Here is a 21,806-nt window from a genome sequence, read left to right as displayed (position 1 = left end):
AAAATGAAATTTGAAAATCTCACATTATAAATGGAAGCACAAAACATTACAAACCCTTCACAATAGAAATTATTGTCAGTTTTCCTACAACAAGCTGACAGGCTAATGTTGTTAATAACTTTGTAACCTTTCAAGAGACAACTTTCTCGACACTTAGGTTCGTGACCACCCTAGATGCCTTACTCTTTTTGGAGGGACCAATAGTGGTCTCTTTTTTGCATGTTGCCAATTATCCACATCAATCTTCTCATTAATCTTTTTCCTTCAACCACTTGGAGATTAGCAAAAAGTATTATTAAATAATTAAGGGATTGTAAATAAATAACATTCCTTCTCCTTCTAGTATTAGAAAAAGGTAGGATATAAGTTATATGCTGTAAAATATAGGATAGTGAAAGTATTTTAAATTATGTATAGTTGTTGTAAATTATTTGGTGTAACATTGTTATATATACATATATGTAATTATGTTCTTAAGATTACATATATGTTTTATAAACATTAAAGTTTGATATAATAATAATGGTTAAATTAATTATGGATAAAGGACATCACAAGATACGTATGTATAACATAGTGTGAGGATTTAAAATTCATATAAGAATGTGATGATCTTGTTTGAGATTTTGAAAATAAATGTTTAAAGATTTGAAATAAAATGGTTGGATGTGTGTCTGAGTAAAGTTGAGATGTAAACCATAATCTACTTTTTTGTGTAGATGAGTGACCGAGTTGTCAAGTGGGTCACCAATTTATTGAGCTCACACTGATTTAATTAAGAAAAGTAAAATAGATATTTTTTTTGGGCTCCCGACCCATTATGCAATTTAAATATGCAACCAGTGCATCAGGTTTGTTAGGAGAGAAAATAGAGTGAGAAACAGAGAGATAGAAGTTGTTAATGCCTCTAGTGATAAAAGAAAGAAGCAATCAGAGAGAATGAAGAAGAAAGAGCAACCAGTTTATCTTGTGCAAAGAAGCTACCTTGGAGAATATGGAAGATTTGATATAGGTTTTGCTTCCGCTTGGTTATCTGTTATTTTGTAGATACATGTATGATCCTAGTAAGGAAAATGGTGTTAAACCAATAGATAAATCTGAAAGAGATTGGAAGAAGATAAATAGAAGGACTATTGGTGTGATAAGACAATGGATAGATCAATCTATTTATCATCATGTGTCAGGTGATGTAACACATCGGTCGGATATTACTAATTTTAAAAAAATAAAATATAAATAATTCAATTTATTATAACTCCATTTCCCAAAAACGCAAGAAATTTAAAAGCTTATTACAATATCCCAATCTGATAATGTAAAGGTTTACACAATTATTCAAAACCACAAAACAGTAAGACTTCGTAGAAAAATCCCCAAGATAGCCTATTCTCTGGCTCTATGCCTCACCAGATCCACTTGCAACATCATCTGCTCACGTGTAACGTAATACACGATCATCTCCAAACACAAACATATAGGATGAGCTAACAGTATAAAAGCACACACACACACACACACACACACACACATATATATATATATATATATATATATATATATATATATATATATATATATATATATATATATATATATAATTCAAACATATATAATCATACACTCATCAAAGTAACTCCATCCTTTGATTCCATGCCACATGGCCACCACCATGTTATCCATGTTCTACGCCTTTGGATGAATACCTCAAGATGTACTTGATGTCATACCTACAAGCCACACCTTGTAGAATACGTGTGGGAACCTGCTATGGACCATACTCCGTAACGCTAGGTAGAGTTCCCAATACGAACATAGTTCATAATGTCCCAAGACTACCAAACTCGCCAGCTAACTACTAAGGAGGGCAATCTTCTAGACTCATCCGTACAAGCCACAACTCGCACACTCAAATCGATAACACTCGCCAATCTGAGCCACAACTCAAGGATTCCTTGTGTTCATCCGTCATCCCGAGCCACAACTCAAGAGATGTCATTCTCAGCCACAACTCAAGGAATGTCACATGCTTAACCTTAATTCCGAGTCACGACTCAAGGGATACGTTCTGAGCGACAACTCAAGGAACACTCCAATAAGCTTATCTTTAAGGTATCACTAAAGCCTTGTAGACCACACACATCAAAAGCAAACAAATCACAAGTCTTGCCTCTGCATTATCGCCTAACATTGCTCTAAAGCCGCTAGGTGAAATTCTGCTCCAGATCGCCTGGTGGAACACATCCTACCGCCAGGCGCCCATTACCTTAGAAAGCATTGTCACTACAGGTATCGTCTGGTGGATGACCCTCACCACCAGGCGCCACGCGTTCCAGAACTCCTCTGTTTTGTAGCTTCCACTTGGCGGTTCAAACCTCACTGGTTATTTTCCCACTCAGCGGCATTTTCAAACCTCACTAGTTATTCATCTAAGGACGTAGAACACGAGAACATGGTGGTGGCCATGTGGTATGGAATCAAAGGATAGAATTCCTTTGGTGTGATTATGATTATATATTTGATTTATATATGTTTTTGTATACTGTTAGCTCATTCTATCCGCTTGTGTTTGACGATGATCGTGTACGCGGTACACGAGAGCAAATGATGTAGGTGGATCTGGTGAGGCATAGTATCGAAGCGAAGATAACATGGACAAAAGCTTTCTAGATTTTTATTACTATTGTATTTTATGGTTTTGAATAAATTTGTAAACTTTTATTTTGTCAGACTTGGAGTTGTAATAAACTTTTACATCTTTTTGTAGATTTTGATTTATACAAGTTTAATAAATTATTTTCATTTTCCTTCATTTTTGGAAAAGGCGGAATAAATAAATGAGTATTTATTCTCTATCTAATTTTATTTTATTAAAATTTGTATATCCGACCGGGATGTTATATCCTTCCTCGAAAAACCCAAGTGCATGAGGCATAATCCACTATGAGATATTGATTTATTTGTGAATGACATGAATATAGTTTTTTGTAAGGAGAAAATACTACATTGTAATGTTATAGGTGTTTATTGAACTATGAATTTGTGTATGAGATTATCCTGACTCTACTAACATTGGACTCACACAAAGGAAGATGTTAGGTGGTGAGAGTCGATGAAGGTTCTAATGTTCTGGAGGGGTGGTGTGAAGAGGGATTGTGTCTCGCAAATGGTATAGGAATTTACTCTGTCATATGAGTGGAAGACTTGGTTCGTGATATACATGTGACTTTGTGTGAGCAAGAGATAATATGACAAGTGCAGAATATTTAAGCCAATTAAATACATTTGTTGGAAGTCCCACATTTACTAGAGATAAGGCCAATTCATTGTATATAAGTGAGGTGCAAACCTCACCTTACAAGCCGGTTTTGTAGGGTTGAGTTAGACTTAAAACTCACTTCTTACATGGTATCAGAGCCAATTTAGAGCCTATCTTAGCGAGATTTCTTGGACATTATGTTCCACCCGATATCGGGCCGCAAACGGACCACCCACTCATTTCTTGTCCCACGCACGAGATGAATATACCTTGGCATGAGGGGGTCTGTTGGAAGTCCCACATTAACTAGAGATAAGACCAATTCATAGTATATAAGTAAGGTGCAAACCTCACCTTACAAGTCGGTTTTGTGAGATTGAGTTAGGCTTAAAACCCACTTCTAACCACATTAATTTTTGAAAGTAGAGTCCAATGTTTATAATATGAGTTTGAGTCAAATGGAATGATTTTTTATTAAGCCAGATGAACTGTTAGTAGATTGTATTGACAAAGAAAATATTTATTATTTAAAGTAAAGAATGTAATAGATTACATATTAAAAAAATTATAATAAAAATGGAAATTAATCATTAATATAGAAGTTCAAAACTTAAATCTCTCACCAAATATAATTTATCTTGAACATGAGAGTCTTAGAAAGACATGTAATTTGTAAATTGCCACAAGTAGAAATTTTGCCAAACGTAATATAAAAATAATTAATTGTTAAAAATGTTTATATATGAGTTGAAAGTAATTTTTTTAAAACGGACAAGCACTAAGTGTTAGACTTAAAAGTTCAAAAAGATAAAAATGAAAATAATAATAATAATATATTTGTTCATGTTGGCCAAATTTTTTATTCCATACGTAAATTCTTTTTTCCATTACAATTTCTTCTTTTAATCTTGTATTTATATTTCATATTCCACGAAATCTTGCTTATATTTTGTTTTTCTAGTGTTTAACTCTTTATTTATTATTTATTTTTGTCTAAATCATCTTTAAGTTTTAACTTTAAATTACAATACCATATTTTCCCCATTTTTGTGATATTTTAATTTTATCAATTTGGTCATTTAATCCATATGTATAACTAGGGATGTCAAAAAATTCGTAGTTACAGGTATTCGCGGATAAAACTTGCAACGAGTAAAAAATGAATATTGAAAATGAATACGCGCGGGTAACGGATACGGGTATTTTTTAATACCTGCATGTTAACGGGGCATGTACGGACACTACAAAAAAAATAATAATTACATACAGATAATTACATACAAATTTAGATTCGTATGTAAATTAGACTTTACATACAGATATTATCTATGAATTAGTATTTGTATGTAAAATTAGATTATGTTATGTTAGCACTTTCATTAGAACTATATTAGCACTTTTAGACCGAATTGTTGGCACTTATTTTGTTTATAACTTGGATTTGGATTCAGTTATTATCTTTCATTTGGATTTTATGTTGTTCATAATTAACTTGGATTTGGATTAAGTAAATATTGCTTGTTGGTGAAATTTCATTGCAATTAACAGGAAATGTAAAAAAGAAATTGAAAATGAAAAAAAATATAGTTTTTAATTTAAAAAGTATATTATTACATACAAATTTACATACGGAATAAGCTACATAAAATTGCACCATTGTTATATACGAATTATTTCGTATGTAATACATTCCACATTACATACGGATTTTGTTCGTATATAATTTACATACGGATTATTCCGTATGTAATATACACATATGTATCCTAATCAATTACATAAGGATTTTTTCGTATGTAAGTTATATATGGAATTTTTCGTATGTAATTCTCCGGTAATTACATACGGAATAATCCGTATGTAAATTACATACAGATTTTATTATTTATGAAAAATTTCGTATGTAAAATTACATACAGAATATTTTTCGTATGTAAATTTTTTGATGCCTGGTTTACATATGGATTTGTTTTCGTATGTAATCCGTAGATAATATCTAATTACATATGGATTTTATTCATTACATATCCAATTTTTTTGTAGTGGGATATCATAGTATCCGTACCCGTGGATATCCATATCCGCTATATTATTTAAATTAAAAAAATTATTAAAACATCAACATATTGATTTTGAATGAATTATTTTTTATCAATTGGTTTTAAAAAATCTTCATTTATTTGTAAAGTGTCATTCAACATTATTTAAATGAGTTATTTTCACTTTCTTTGAATTCATAAAGGTTATCAATTACATTTTTATTTGAATTTATAGTTAACTTTTTTTTGTTAAATATTAAAATTTTCTTTTAGAAAAACTCGTAGATATTCGTGGATATCCGTGAATATTAAAAAAATATATGGGTACCCCCATAACAGTTGGCAAAAAGCAATACAAGTCTAAATGCTGAAGCAAGATTTTGATGATGATAAAAGAAGCCTGAAAGCCATCTGGAAGTCAATATGAAGAACATGTGTTGTTGTGTTTAAAGTTATCTTGTAAAGTGTAATTAGATTTGTTAGAATCAATATTGTACAAGAAAATGATGGTATTTCTAGAAAAATCAAAGTGATAATTGATTATCACTTAGGATAATCAATTATCCTGAGCTGAACCATTTTTTTCAAGAAAGCACTGGAATAATCAATTATCACCTTTGATAATCGATTATCTGTTCAAAAATTTGTTTTTCATAAACCACACTGGAATAATCGATTATCACTAGTGATAATCGATTATCCTAGTCAATTGGGCGCGACTGTTCAGCTTTTTGACCTAATTTTTGGAACCCCTATTTAAGGAACCTCAGAGTTACTTCTCACTTACCTTTTTGAGAAGCTAGAGTGCTAGTGTTGTGACTGCAAGAGAGTTCTCTGAGTGTTCTCAATAGAAGCTTTGAAAAACCTAGAGTGGGTAGAGCGATAACTTTTCCTGAGAAGTGTTCTAGGAGATTGAGTGTTGTTGTTGTTGCTAGGAAAGCTAAGGTCAAGGTTCTCTGTGTGATTTAGAGAAAGGTGTTCATCTCTTGTGTGTTCAATAGAGGTGTTTTCTTTCCTTACTCTTTTACTATCTAATTGTAAATCTGTTATTTGTTAGTGATTTAGTTAATCTCGTTTTTGAGAGATTAACAACTGGACGTAGGGTCTTTTGATCCGAACCAGTATAAATACTTGTGTTCAATCTTCTTCTCTATCTCTTTATTTCATCTATTATTGTGTTTAAAGAAATTAATACTTGATTTAATTGATAAATTTTGGAAAAATTTTAAAGTATTAATTTTATTACTTAAAACCAATTCACCCCCCCTCTTGGTTTTTGTCCAAACTATTAAACATTCCATTGCGCGATAGTAACAATTGGTATCAGAGCTTGCTTTGATAGTTATTCAAAATTTTCGAAAATGGTTGGACAAAATCAAACCTTTGCTGAGGGTGTGTCTATCAACAGACCTCCTCTATTTACTAGTGAAAATTATCCTTTCTGGAAAGTTAGGATGCAAATTTTTCTGGAATCTGTAGATGGAGGTATTGGGGATGTTGTTTTAAATGGTCCATTTGTTCTTGTTAAAATTGTAAATGATGTGCAGGAACCAAAGCCATTATCGCAATGGACAGCAGACGAAAATAGACGAGCCCAATATGATGTAAAAGCTAGAAATATAATTTCATCTGCCTTAACCCTAGATGAGTTTTACATGATCTCAGTCTGCACCAGTGCACAAGATATGTGGGAAATATTGCGTGTGACCCATGAAGGAACAGACGATGTTAAAAGGGCACGCAAGAACTCCTTGATCCAAGAATAGGAAATGTTTCAGATGCAACAAGGAGAAACTATCTACGATGTGTAGAAACGATTCACACATATCGTCAATCATCTCACAGGTCTAGGGAAAACTTTTGACACTGATGAATTAAATATAAAAATTCTTAAATCCTTGAACACGACTTGGCAGCCAAAGGTGACAGCCATCACGGAGTCACAAAATCTTGCGACAATGACGATGGCGGCTCTATTTGGAAAGCTAAGAGAACATGAGCTTGAACTAGGCAGACTAAATGAAGAGGAAGATATTGGAAGAAAGAAGAACATAACCTTTAAAATTGAAGTGGTTAAAGGCAAAAAGCAAAAGGAAAAAGAAGATTCGGATGACGATGAAAATCTTAGTCTTATGATTAAGAAATTTACAAAATTCATGAAGGCCAAAGGTAAAAATCAATTCAAGAACAACAAGAAGGATAATCAAGGATCATCCTCAAATTTCAAATGCTACGGATGTGGAGAATCTGGACACGTCAAGGCTGATTGTCCAAACTCAAAGAAAAGTGAAGAAAAGAAGGGCAGAAAATTCTTTAAAAAGAAGGCATACATAGCATGGGAAGATAATGCCTCAAGCCCATCAAATTCTAGCGATTCTGAAAATGAAGAAGCAAATCTATGTTTGATGGCTAATCACGATGATTCTGATAGTGAGGTAAATTCTACTTGCTATGAAAATGAGTATGATGATTTGTATGATGCTTTTCAACAATTACTCGTTAAATCTAGTAAATTGGATACTGCTCATAAAAACTTAAAAACTGATTTTAAAGATTTACAAAGTAAATTCGAAAAATCTCTTGAAGAAGAAGAATTTTTGAAAAACAAAATTTCAATATTAGAAAATAAAGAAAAAGAAATTGTTGAATGTGCGTCATGCAAAAGTTACATGTTTGATATATATGTATTTTGGAAAAACATCTTGAAGATGCCTTAGAAAATAAAAGTTGTGAAAAGTTTGATCTCAAGAAATATCCAAATAAGACCAAGCATGCTCATAATCATAATTTTAAAAATAAAACTAAGAGAACTCGTAGAGTTTGGGTAGAAAAAGGAACATCTCATTTTATGAATACATATGCATGTACTGCTACATGTTTTTATTGCATAAAAAGGGTCATACTTCAAACAAATGCAATATTAAACATTTTGGTGTTCCTAATGGGAAGTATCATTCGGTGCCTGTTCATAAGTAGATATTTTTATTCTAACCCCAAGGACCCAAACAAGTTGTTGGGGACCTAAATGAATTGTTTCCTTATTTTGCAGATGACTTCTAAATCCAGAAGATCAATGTGGTATCTTGACAGTAGTTGTTCAAGACACATGACTGGAGATAAAAGAAGTTTAAGAACTTTAAAAAGAAGGAACAAGGATTTGTCACTTATGGGGATAACAACAAGGGTAAAATACTTGGAACAGGTGATGTAGGTGGAGGAAATACTTTGGAGATCAAGGATGTACTGTATGTGGAAGGTGTAAGATCCAGGAAAATTAAATAGTTATTTAATTAATTATTTAATTAGGACGGGTAATGAGAACATTTTAAAGCAATAAATGTGAGAAGCTATGATGTGGAAAAGTGCTGGCTCAAGTGGTTACGAGTACTTTATGGTGTGTGAGGACTTGGGTTCGAGTCTTATGTGTGCCACTTGGATGTTATTTAAGTTATATGTTTTTGTGTGTTGATATATTGAATGCGTAGTGTAATGATAAACTCCTAAAATTGTAGGAGTTATCATGAAATATGAATTGGTTGAGTGGTTATATACTTAAATTATAAATTGATTGGTTGTGGGTTCAATCCTTGCTAAGAACAAAACTAATTTTCTTTTTGGCAATTTTGGGTTGCATGGTATTGAAGGGACGTAGAAACCCTAGCTGCAGATGAAGGCAGTCCAATGGGTAAGAAACCATTCAATAGTGGTTCATGAGTAGTCATTAGCAAGGATACTTAAGGTATTTTCGTTTTAGCATTTAGCACCTTTAATTTGGGTAATAAGTGAGAGAGAACAGGCTAGTGGGAGAGGCAAAGAGTACCACAGTGGGTGTAAAGGTCGAATACTAGGTTTTCAGAAGGGAGAAACTAATTGTAAGAGGGTGGAGTGGCTGGAAAACATTGTGGACGCACAAGAGAGGGTTAAGGAAGCTTTTTGGATTGGAGATACATCAAGAATTCGTGGCTAGCAAGAAATTCCAGGTTAGGGGAGTTGCTTATTATGTTTTTACTTCGTGTTCGGTTGGTTATGTGATGTTTGTATGAATGCATGAGTTTCCCTTTCACTCAGACTCTGTTCCACGAAAATTCTAGGTCCTCGCCCAGAAACCGCCTGGCGGGCATGTATGTGCCGCCAGGCGGCACGTCAGTGTAACCCTATTTCTGGGTTTTGTTATGAGTCGCTTGGTGGTGGGTTGAATTCTGTCAGGCGGTGCATTCTGGTTGTCGCTGTTTTGCCGTGATTTTGTGACTTTTACCTTGTATTGAGGTTCCATTGGGACATTTGTCCTATTTGAATGTATAATTGTACTTAAATGACTTCGTTGTGATGGTATAAATTAGATTGTGATTATAACCCTTAAGAGTTCAATTACGCAAGGGTGTGATTCGACTCCTTGGAATTTGGAGGTTAGGGATGCCTTAATTAAATCAGTATACTATTTTGGGATGGATTAGTATCAAGGAATCATGTTATTATTGAATTTATAGTGTGTGCTGGTCATTGGAAGGAAGTAGAGTGAGTGGGGTTCACGGGAGAAGCAGGAACACGTACACTGTGGTCTGATTCTGGTGTAGCGCCTGGCGGCTCCTTGCTAGCCGCCAGGCAATGACGTGAGCAGTCCCAGTTTAAGTGCAGTGAGTGGTTGGCCGTGTGGGAGTTGTGGTATTTGAATTATACGTAACTGTTGGTGAGTGAAGAGAGAAAGATTGATGGGCTAAGGGTACTTTTGGGAGAAGGATAAAAATTTACGCAAAAGGGAATACGATACGGTATGTTGGTAGGTATGTTTATGGAATGAAGAGGGAAGAGTAATTGTATTTAACAATTTGGGTTCTGGGAGTATATTGTTGCATATGTGGTTGGATAACTGTGATCAGGACTTATTGTTCTAGGTAGCATTCGTGACTTAAGTGGGTGATGGATGATGTTGGATTATGTAACATTGTATAGAAATACCAAATTTATGGTGTAGTGAAGGTGCTGGATGGAGCAATGGTGATGTTAAGCTAAACAAATCTTTAGAGAGGGTGACATTATGGATGCTAAAGGTCAAGTTATGTCTAGAGCCACTTAGGAAGTGAATTAAAGATCATGGATCATGTGTAGTGTGAAAAGATTACACTAAGTTGAGGGTGAGGAATAAGAGATCATGAGTTTCTTGGTGTTATTAGTGGTATAAGTCCATGTACTCAAACCTGTGTGAGAAAATTGACAGTATGCAGACCACTGGTGTAGCGCCTGGCGGCACGAGCGAGTGCGCCAGGCGATTGGACTAGCGTCAGATGTCCCTGCACCGTGTGGCGCCTGGCGGCAACGATGTGCTCCGCCAGGCGGTGTTGGAAAAACAGTGGCGCTGAAAGAGCGCTGGCGCCTAGCGGCGGGCATGTACCGCCCGGCGGTCTAGGCCTGTTTCGCCAGGCGGTGCTGGCTGATGCGCCAGGCGGCCGTGCATCAGGTCACGAGTTGTGTGTGTTGTTTTTAACTGATAATGATGTTTTGCTTGGATCGGGAAGATGTTGTACCATGAGCGGATAGGTTCATGGATGGTGGTTGACATGTGATGATATGAACGGGGAGGTTCATATTCTGTTACTCTCACGTGGGGATACGAGCGAGGTAGGTTCGTATGTTTCGTGCTCACGTTGAGAGATGCCACGTGCGGGGAGGTACGGGGGCTGGTGGATCACATGTGTTGGACTACGGGCGGGCAGGTCCGTAGAGTAGGACTACGAGCGGGGAGGTTCGTAGAGGCAGGACCACGAACGGGCAGGTTCGTGTGAGCATCATGTTCCTGAGTCCAAGGCTAACCAATTGTATGATTTGAAGACTGATGAGTCTTGGGGTTAAGGTCTTGGCCAAGAATTTTTTTATAATGAATAAGATGGGTATATGATTTATCTCGTGTTTTATATGCTTATTATTTTATTTTTCTCAACTCACCCTTTCTGTTTGTGTGTGGCGATGATCGTGTAATTCGTTACACGGGAGCAGATGTTGATACAGGTGGTGCTGAGGATGTACAGATGGCGGAGTGAGGGCTAGCATGGGGTTAGAGCTAGGGTTTTCCCTCGTGTATTTATTATGTTTTATTATGAACCATGAACTTTTGGAAACTTGTAACACTCGGATATTTATGTTATAAGTTTTGATACGCTATTTAATATAAATAAATTTCACCGCGTTGTGATTATTATTTCGACGACTTTTTTTTGTTAAATTATTTAGTTTAATTATTTATTTTAAGTAATAATCCTTAGGGATGTTACAGAAGGACTAAAGCACAATCTTCTCAGTATAACCCAATTATGTGATAAAGGACTCAAAGTAATATTTGAGAGTGACTACTGCACTATTCATCAAAAGGACTCCAAAGAAGTAACCTTAAAAGGTATGAGACACCATAACATTTACTTGATTGATCTTGATACTGCATCATCTAGTGATATAACTTGTTTGGTTGTTAAAGAAGAAAATCCTTGGTTATGGCATAAACGAGATGCTCATATTAACATACAACAATTAAACAAACTGATTTCCAAAGTATTAGTAATTGGTTTGCCAAAAATAAAGTTTCAAAAAGATAAACTATGTGATGCATGTCAAAAAGGAAAACAAGTAAAATCTTCATTTCATTCAAAAAATGTGATTTCTACATCAAACCTTTAGGACTTTTGCATATGGATTTGTTTGGTCCTTCAAGGACAAAAAGTTTTGGAGGAAATTATTATGCTCTTGTTATTGTTGATGATTACTCAAGATATACATGGACCTTCTTTCTCACACTAAAAAGTGAGGCCTTTAAAGCTTTTAAGAAATTTGCAAAAGTAATTTAAAATGAAAAAGATTTGAAAATTAAAGTTTTGAGAAGTGATCATGGTGGAGAATTTCAAAATGAATTGTTTGAAAACTTTTGTGAAGAAAACGGAATTATGCACAATTTTTCTGCACCTAGAACTCCTCAACAAAATGGAGTTGTAGAAAGGAAAAATAGATCTTTAGAAGAATTAGCTCGCACAATGTTGATTGAATATGATGTGCCTAAATATTTTTGGGCTGATGTTGTGAGCACAACTTGTTATGTATTAAATAGAATGCTCATTAGACCAATTTTAAAAATTACCCCCTATGAATTGTTTAAAGGAAGAAAGCCTAATGTAGCACATTTAAAAATATTTGGATGCAAATGCTTTGTTCTAAACAACGGAAAAGAAAATTTGGGTAAATTTGATTCTAAAGTCGATGAAGCTATTTTTCTAGGATATTCGTTAACTAGTAAAGCCTATAGAATTTTCAATAGAAGAACCTTGAATGTGGAAGAATCTGTGCATGTTGTTTTTGATGAAATTATGGACCTTGAGGAGAACCCTCTTGAGTCAAATAAAACAAATGCAGGTGATGAAGAATATTTTAAGGAAGCTCTTGATGAGATATACCTAAATGAGAACCCATTAAATGAACCTGAAGATCTTGCCAAAAGCTGGAAATCACCTAGAGGATTGTCTTTGGAAAATGTCATTGGAGATATATCGAAGGGAGTAGTTACTAGAAATATGTCAAATTTCTGTATGACTGTTGCTTTTGTTTCACAGATAGAACCCAAAAGTGTAGAAGAAGCTCTTCAAGATGATCAATGGTGTATAGCAATGCAAGAAGAGCTGAATCAATTTGAAAGGAATGAAGTTTGGGAACTCATTCCTAGGGATGATTCACACCAAGTCATAGGAACAAAATGGGTGTTCAGAAACAAGCTGGATGAAGATGGAAACATCACTAAAAACAAAGCCAGACTTGTAGCAAAGGGATACAGACAAGAAGAAGGTATAGACTATGATGAGACATATGCTCCAGTTGCCAGGCTTTGCAAGCATAATGCAGGAAGAATTTGAAATGTCAATGATGGGAGAATTGACATTCTTTTTGGGTCTACAAATTAAGCAAATGGAAAATGGAACCTTCATTTCTCAATCTAAGTACTGTAAAGAAGTACTTAAGAAATTTGGAATGGATACTACTAAGGAAGCAAGTACTCCTATGGGAACCTCCTGCTACTTAGACAAAGATGAATCATGAATAGAGGTAAATCAGACTATGTTTAGAGGCATGATAGGTTCTTTGTTATATCTTACTGCAAGTAGGCCTGACATTATGCAATCTGTATATGTGTGTGCTTGTTTTCAAGCCAATCCAAAAGAATCACATCTTACTGCTGTAAAAAGAATTTTAAAATACTTAAAAGGAACTGCATGTTTTGGACTTTGGTATCCTTCAAGAGCATCTCCTAATTTGATAGGCTATTCAGATGCTGATTATAGTGGTTGTAAAATAGATAGAAAAAGTACTAGTGGTACTTGTCACCTCTTAGGTAGTTCATTAGTCTCTTGGTACTCTAAGAAACAAGCTTGTGTGACTTTGTCAACTATAGAGGCTGAATACATAGCAGCTAGAAACTGTTGTGCTCAAATTCTTTGGATGAAACAATAATTAGAAGACTATAATATCTTTCTAAATCATATACCTCTGAAATGTGATAATACCAGTGCTATTAACTTAACCAAAAATCCCATAATGCACTCTAGGACAAAGCACATTGAAATAAGGCATCATTTCCTAAGAGATCACATAAATAAAGGGAATTGTGAAATAGAATATGTAGATACAAAGCATCAATTAGCTAATATCTTCACCAAACCTTTAGCTAAAGATAGATTTTATGAACTAAGAAGAGAGTTAGGCATATTAGAGATCTCTTAAATTGCCAAAAACTCAATTCCCTTAAAAAACCGAAAAATAGCGTCAATAATCGATTATCAGTGTCAATAATCGATTATTAGCCACCCTTAAGAATTCAAAAAACAATCTGGAATACTCGATTATTTGGGGAAATAATCGATTATCCTTAATTCTGAGCCAAAAATCAAAACTCTATGGAATACTCGATTATCACTAAGGATAATCGATTATCAGCTCGTCAGGATTCACATTTTACCCAGTTTTTTAAACAATAATCGATTATCACCTTCTGATAATCGATTATTACACGTCGTTGAACCAAATAAATTTAAAAACTAGTCGTTGCAACAGCTAGATTTGCATTAAAATGCGTGTATATGGCCGTTGGAGACTCTTCTCTATAAATACTAGCCATTTTGGTCGCTATAACACTCTTTTCTCTCATTCAAAACTCAAGAACCTCTCATTTTCTCAAAAACTCTCAAAGCTTCCCTCTCCTTTACCTCAACCATGGCTGAACCCTATCGTAGGAAGATTCCTACCCGCAGAAGGACTACATCTCGTGCCTCTCAACCCTCAACTGCACCTAGGACTGCCTCCATTGAAGGATGGATTTCAGATGAAGATAGAAGATCTGAATTCATCACATTGTGGAAAGACAAGCCCCTCATCACTCTGAAATTCATCCAGTCTCAATGGTTTGTCAATTGCCATTTCACAATTCCTATTTTTCTTGCTGAACAAAGGGTCAAATTCTTCACAGAGATATGAGGCACCTACTACCCCGATTTGGTACGAGCCTTCTACTTCAATTACAAATTCAGAGATAGAGTGGGTTTTACAAAGGTGAAAGGTGTTGACATTATTCTGGATGATGATATTTGGGAAAATGTTGCTCAATTTCCCATTCATGATGGCACATCTCCAATCCTCACTACTGGCATTGAAGGGTTCAACAGAATATTCGCTTATAGATCTTTTATGCAACGCCCGGAACAAGAAATAGGCCACCAATTGCTAGCAGGACCTCTCAAAGTTGATGAGCGTCTATTTCACTATCTCATTGTTTGGATTTTATGTCCACGCGGTACAAATCACGCACAGTGCAGTGAAGTAGATCTTATGATCATATATGCTATGCTCAACCACATTCCTATCCATTGGCCAAGCATCATTCTTGACACCATGCTCAAAGTCAAGAGATTGCCTTAATATCCACTCCCGTATTCCTTGCTCATCTCTCGTATTTGTGAGTACAAAGGGGTAAATGTCTCTAATGAACAATCTCATAAAACCACTGAGGCAAACAAAATTGCAGAAAACTCCCTGAAGCAGATGAAATTTATTCCTATTGGGAATACCTACATTCACAAGGATGATATGCCTTCCTCGGACAATGAAGAAGAAGAGAATCCTCCCACTGCTCTTATTCCTCCTGTTGACACAAATATTGGATCATCCAGTGGTGTTGGTGGCTCATCCTCTTCTTTAGAGGATCACATTTTAAACCTAAACCAGAGGCTTGAAGAATTCTTTCTTCTCTCCACTCACCGACATGAAGAAGTCACTGGCTTAATTAGAGGCCTAGATTCTAGGATTTCTAATTTAGAACATAAGTTTGATAAATATGATGAAGGTGATGACATGAGTCAAGACTTTTAAAGGTCTACATCATAGTTATTTTTTATTGCTATTGTAATATGTTTTTCAGTTTTATTATTTCTTAATAAAAGTCTATTTTTTGTTATTCTTTACCATTGTCAAATTGAGGGGGAGCTTCTCTATTAAAACTTTTTTTTCATATGATCAAAAAAGGGGGAGAAAAAGTTTAAAAGTTTAAACCAAACAGTGCTACTAACAAATCTACTTGAAAGATATTTTGATTGCAGATACTTTAAACATATTGTTTTGATCATCATCAAAAAGGGGGAGATTGTTGGCAAAAAGCAATACAAGTCTAAATGCTGAAGCAAGATTTTGATGATGATAAAAGAAGCCTGAAAGCCATCTGGAAGTCAATATGAAGAACATGTGTTGTTGTGTTTAAAGTTATCTTGTAAAGTGTAATTAGATTTGTTAGAATCAATATTGTACAAGAAAATTATGGTATTTCTAGAAAAATCAAAGTGATAATCGATTATCACTTAGGATAATCGATTATCCTGAGCTGAACCATTTTTTTCAAGAAAGCACTGGAATAATCGATTATCACCTCTGATAATCGATTATCTGTTCAAAAATTTGTTTTTCATAAACCACACTAGAATAATCGATTATCACTAATGATAATCGATTATCCTGGTCAGTTGGGCGCGACTGTTCAGTTTTTTGACCTAATTTTTGGAACCCCTATTTAAGGAACCTCAGAGTTACTTCTCACTTACCTTTTTGAGAAGCTAGAGTGCTAGTGTTGTGACTGCAAGAGAGTTCTCTGAGTGTTCTCAATAGAAGCTTTGAAAAACCTAGTGTGGGTAGAGTGATAACCTTTCCTGATGAGTGTTCTAGGAGATTGAGTGCTGCTGCTGTTGCTAGGAAAGCTAAAGTCAAGGTTCTCTGTGTGATTCAGAGAAAGGTGTTCATCTCTTGTGTGTTCAATAGAGGTGTTTTCTTTCCTTACTCTTTTACTATCTGATTGTAAATCTGTTATTTGTTAGTGATTTAGTTAATCTCGTTTTTGAGAGATTAACAACGGGACGTAGGGTCTTTTGATCCGAACCAGTATAAATACTTGTGTTCAATCTTCTTCTCTATCTCTTTATTTCATCTATTATTGTGTTTAAAGAAATTAATACTTGATTTAATTGATAAATTTTGGAAAAATTTTTAAGTATTAATTTTATTACTTAAAACCAATTCACCCCCCTCTTGGTTTTTGTCCAAACTATTAAACATTTCGCTGCGCGATACCAACAATAACGAATACACGCACAAATATGGATATGGGTACGGGGTAGTACTACTCGTATCCTACCCATTTGACATCCTTATGTATAACACATGAACTTTACATTTTACTTCTATATTAAAATTGAAAATCTTTCAGAAAACTAAGTTTGTAAAAGTTAATTATTTTTGTGCCTAATTTGAAAATAAAATATTATAAAAGAAAAATGAAGAATTAGAATAACATTCATGTATATTTCCATACTAGTAATTTCCATACCGATCCATATAAATCCATTTAGAATTTATAATTAGTTCTATCGGTTTGTATACAATTTTTTATGGTTTAATTACTTAGATGGTACCCACTTTGGTACATGTGTGTCAATCTGGTACCCGGTTTTAAAAAAGTATCAATTGTATCCTAACTTTTGAAAAAGTGCTTCATTTAGGTCCCTTTCAGACGGAGTTGACTAATGCCGTTAACGACGTGCCACGTGTCAATCTGTGGTTTTTTTTTTATTTTTTTATAAATTTTTTTAACTTTTTTATTTTTATTTTTATTTTTTAATTTTTTTGAAAAAGAAATTAAAAAAAATGCCACGTGTCAGGTCCCTTGTGTGACACGTGGCATTGTCAGTGCCACGTGGCATTGTCAGTGCCACATGGCATTGCAATGCCACGTGTCGGTGTCACTATCAGATGTCATTGTGTTGATTTCGATTTAATCCTCATATATGTTTTTTTGTTTCAATTTAGTACCTACTTATGTGTATCTTATTCAATTTTGACCTAACTTTTTTTAATAATTAAAATCTATTTTTTATAAAAATTAAAAGTAATTAAGTATAATTTTTTTACAAAAATTAAGTATTTGATATTTATATTACAATTTAGTGGTAAAAGCCATTTTATTAAGTCATTTTTAATAAAAAAATATTAGCATAACATTCATACAAATAGAAATTTTGGTTTAAAATTAGTAAGAGACAGTATTATTCTATTTTGGAAAAATCATAATAATTAACAAAACATAAGTACTGTTATGGTATCGTAGCATACGGAAGCACAAGATCGTGACAATTGAAAATTAAAAAAAAGTAAGTGAAAGAGCAAGAAAAATAACACGCAAGGATTTATGTGGAAAACCTCTTTTGAATGTAAGAGGAAAAATCACAGGACGATAATGAACAAAGTTCCACTATGAAAAAAAGAGTACAAAGCTCTTGAATGAGAACAAGAATCCTTACCAAAATACACTCAGGTGTATATTACAAAGTGTGTCTCTGTAAATGTTTTTCTATATTTTTCTTCAAGTCATGGAGATGTTATTTATAGGCTTCAAAATTGAACCAGTCAATAAGCCATATGAAGAGTCTTCAGAAACTGCACTAATAAATAGGTCATATGAAGAGTCTTCAAAACTGAACTAGTAAATAGGCCATATGAAGAGTCTTCAAAACTAAACCAGTAAATAGGCCATATGAAGAGCCTTCAAAACTTAAGCAGTAAATAGGTCATATTAAGAGTATTCAAAACTTAAGCAGAGTAATGATTAATAATTAGTGCTTAAGTAACGTGTGGTATTAGGAATTGAATGAGAACCACATATTCTAACAAGTACTTAATAAAAAAGTAATTAATAAAGTAATATGTTAAAAAATCATTTTTAATAAAAAATATTAGTAAAACATTTATACAAATAATAAATTTGGTCTGAAATTGAGAAAAACAATATAAATATTAGTACTTAATTTTGTAAAAATATTTATACTTAATTAGTTTTAATCTTATAAAAATGGATTACAAAAATATTTTAATTATTAAAAAAGTTGGGACAAAATTGAATCAGACACACATAAGTACTAAATTGAAACAAAAAGACATATATGAGGACTAAATCGAAATCAACACCATGACATCTAATAGTGACACTGACATGTGGCATTGCAATGCCACGTGACACTAACAATGCCACGTGTCACACACAAGTACCTGACACGTGGCATTTTTAAATTTTTTTTCACAAATTTTAAAAAATAAAAATAAATTAAATTAAATTAAAAATTTAAAAAATTTAAAAGAAAAATAAAAAAAACATCGACGTGGCACGTCGTTAACCGCGTTAGTCAACTCCGTTTGAAAGGGATCTAATTGAAGCGTTAGTCAACTCCGTCCGAAAAAAATCTAATTGAATCACTTTTTTAAAAATTGGGATACAATTGACATTTTTTAAAAATTAGATACCACATTAATACACTTGTACCAAAATAAGTAACATCGGAGTAATTAAACCGATCTTTATTCTTCTTATTGTAGTTAGGGATGGCAACGGGGCGGGGCGGGTACGGGTATCATGATCACATCCCCATCCCCATAATAAAAATTCATCCCCATCCCCATCCCCAAACCCAACGGGTATACAACTTTTGACACATCCCCATCCCCACCGGGTAACGGGTATTTTCTTATACCCATACCCATACCCATTTTTTTATTGTTCCATATATCAATTAAATATTTTTTATAAAAAAAATTTAAAAATCACACCAACGGAATCATGATACTATCAAAATATTCAATATTAAAATAACATACTCTTTTTGATTTTCATGATGTCAAATATTAAGAAAAATATTATAATAGTATAAATCTCAAATTAAAGTATCAAATAACAACTAAATAAAATTCAAATAATTATATAAAAGCTAAAAAATTACACATTACTAAAATTTTATAATAACCAAAATATTTATTAATTTTACAAATGATCAGTGGTTTCATTTGCATTCGATCCACCTACACATAGAAAAAAATTGAAAAATTAGATATGATATAATAATTGAAATTGAAAATTTTAATTACTAGAATATAATGTACCTTCTTCATCAGATTCATTTTCACTCATGAGAACATCTTTTCCTTTTAATTTTTTAACACCTACAAACACCAAATGTAGAATATTAGATGAGAATTCACAAAAAATACTAACAAAAAATATTAATAAATTTGAGTAACTTACCTAGATGGTTTGAGTTCCATATCCAACTTCTTGTACACATCAAAGCCTCTATAGTAATATGATGAAGTCGACTACGGTGAGAAGTTAATATCTGACCACCAGTACTAAAAGCAGATTCAGAAGCTACAGTTGTTATTGGAATAGCTAAAACATCCCTTGCAATTGCTTGAAGGGTTGGAAACTTTAACCCATTTGTTTTCCACCATGATAGGATATCAAATTCTTGTGTAACCGGCAAATTATCTTCTTCCAAGTAATAATCCAACTCTGTTTTCATAACTGTAGTTCTAGATTTTTTTTTTTTTTGCCATAAACTCTAAAAATTCATTCGCATCATTATCAACATCCTTTCCCAACTCCAATGATGTAGCTCTATAAGAAGAAGTTTCATTCTTTTTTGATTGATATTCCAAAACCAAATCATAGCACATTTGACGAATCCTACTAAGTTTCAGATCAAAATCATTACCATACAATTTATAAAAATAATATTCTAACATGTCCATCTTGTACCTTGGATCTAAAACTGAAGCAATTGCCAATATATCATGAATAACACTCCAGTAACTTTCAAATTTCTTTAACATTTGTATTGCCATATTTTGAATGGTTATCTCAGGAGATTTAACCCAATCATTTATTGCAATCTTGATCTCACAAATCTTTGGGAAAAAGATGTTGGCAGTTGGGTATTTGGAGCCAGAAATGATTTCTGTGATGTCATTAAATAATTTTAGCCTTCGACAAACATCCTTTGCAAATTCCCACTGCATATCAGTTGGCAAAGAAGTGTATTGAGCTTCACGTTGCTTTAACCTAAAAAACACATCCTTATAACATATGGCAATATCAAGCATCTTGTAAGTAGAATTCCATCTAGTTGGGCAATCCAAACTTAACTTTTTAGTGAAAGAAATTCGCAATTGTCTAGCTGTTTCCTCAAATTTTTCCATTCTTTTAGGAGTTGATGTCCAATATGCTACACTTTCTCGAATTTTTTCCACCCCTTCTTTTAGGACGGCTAACCCTTCTTTCACAATCAAATTAAGGATATGTGCTGAACAACGCATATGAAGCAAAGACCCTCTCTTAATGAGTGTGTCCAACTTCAACTTATCCTTAATTTTTTCAATCATGCTATCATTTGTGCTGCAGTTGTCTAAAGTGATAGTAGACAATTTTGTATCAATATTCCAATCGAACAAACAATCAACTAATACATTGCAAAGTCGATCAGCTGTGTGAGGTGCGGGAACATAAATGAACCTATAAATTAAGCAATATTTTGTAAGACATATAATCTTTCTAGAGGTGCATAAAAAAAATTACTGGAAAATTTATAAATTAAAAAAGGTGTACCTCAAAATTATATTTTGCAATGTCCAATTGTCATCAATATAGTGAGCTGTGATAGACATATACCCTTTCTTTTGATTGCTTGCAGTCCACATATCCGATGTAATTGCTATTCTTCCTTTATTTGTATCTATCAACTTCATAACAACTTGTTTTTCATGTTCATAGATGCCGAGTATCTCTTTCTTTATCGTATTTCGTGAAGGAAGTTGAAATAATGGTTGAATTGTTGTCACGAATCTAATAAAACCAATATGGTCCACTATTGACAATGGATATTCATGCAATATAATCATTGTTGCAAGTTCCCTCTTGGCATTTTCTTCATTATAAGCTCCACAAGCCAATTCCTTTTTGCCACTTGAAATCTTAGAAAAAAGTGTTTTTTGTCCCCCTTTTCCTTTTGCTAAAGCCTTCTTTTGAATACATATGTTTGTATGATGGTGCAAGTGCTTTGTTCCATTCTTTGTTTCTCCACCAAGCAGTTTCTTGCAATAGTTACATTTAGCTTTGTATTTTC

Source organism: Vigna unguiculata, chromosome 3 (assembly GCF_004118075.2).
Source record: "Vigna unguiculata cultivar IT97K-499-35 chromosome 3, ASM411807v1, whole genome shotgun sequence".
Lineage (NCBI taxonomy): Eukaryota > Viridiplantae > Streptophyta > Magnoliopsida > Fabales > Fabaceae > Vigna > Vigna unguiculata.
This window is presented reverse-complemented; position numbering follows the sequence as displayed.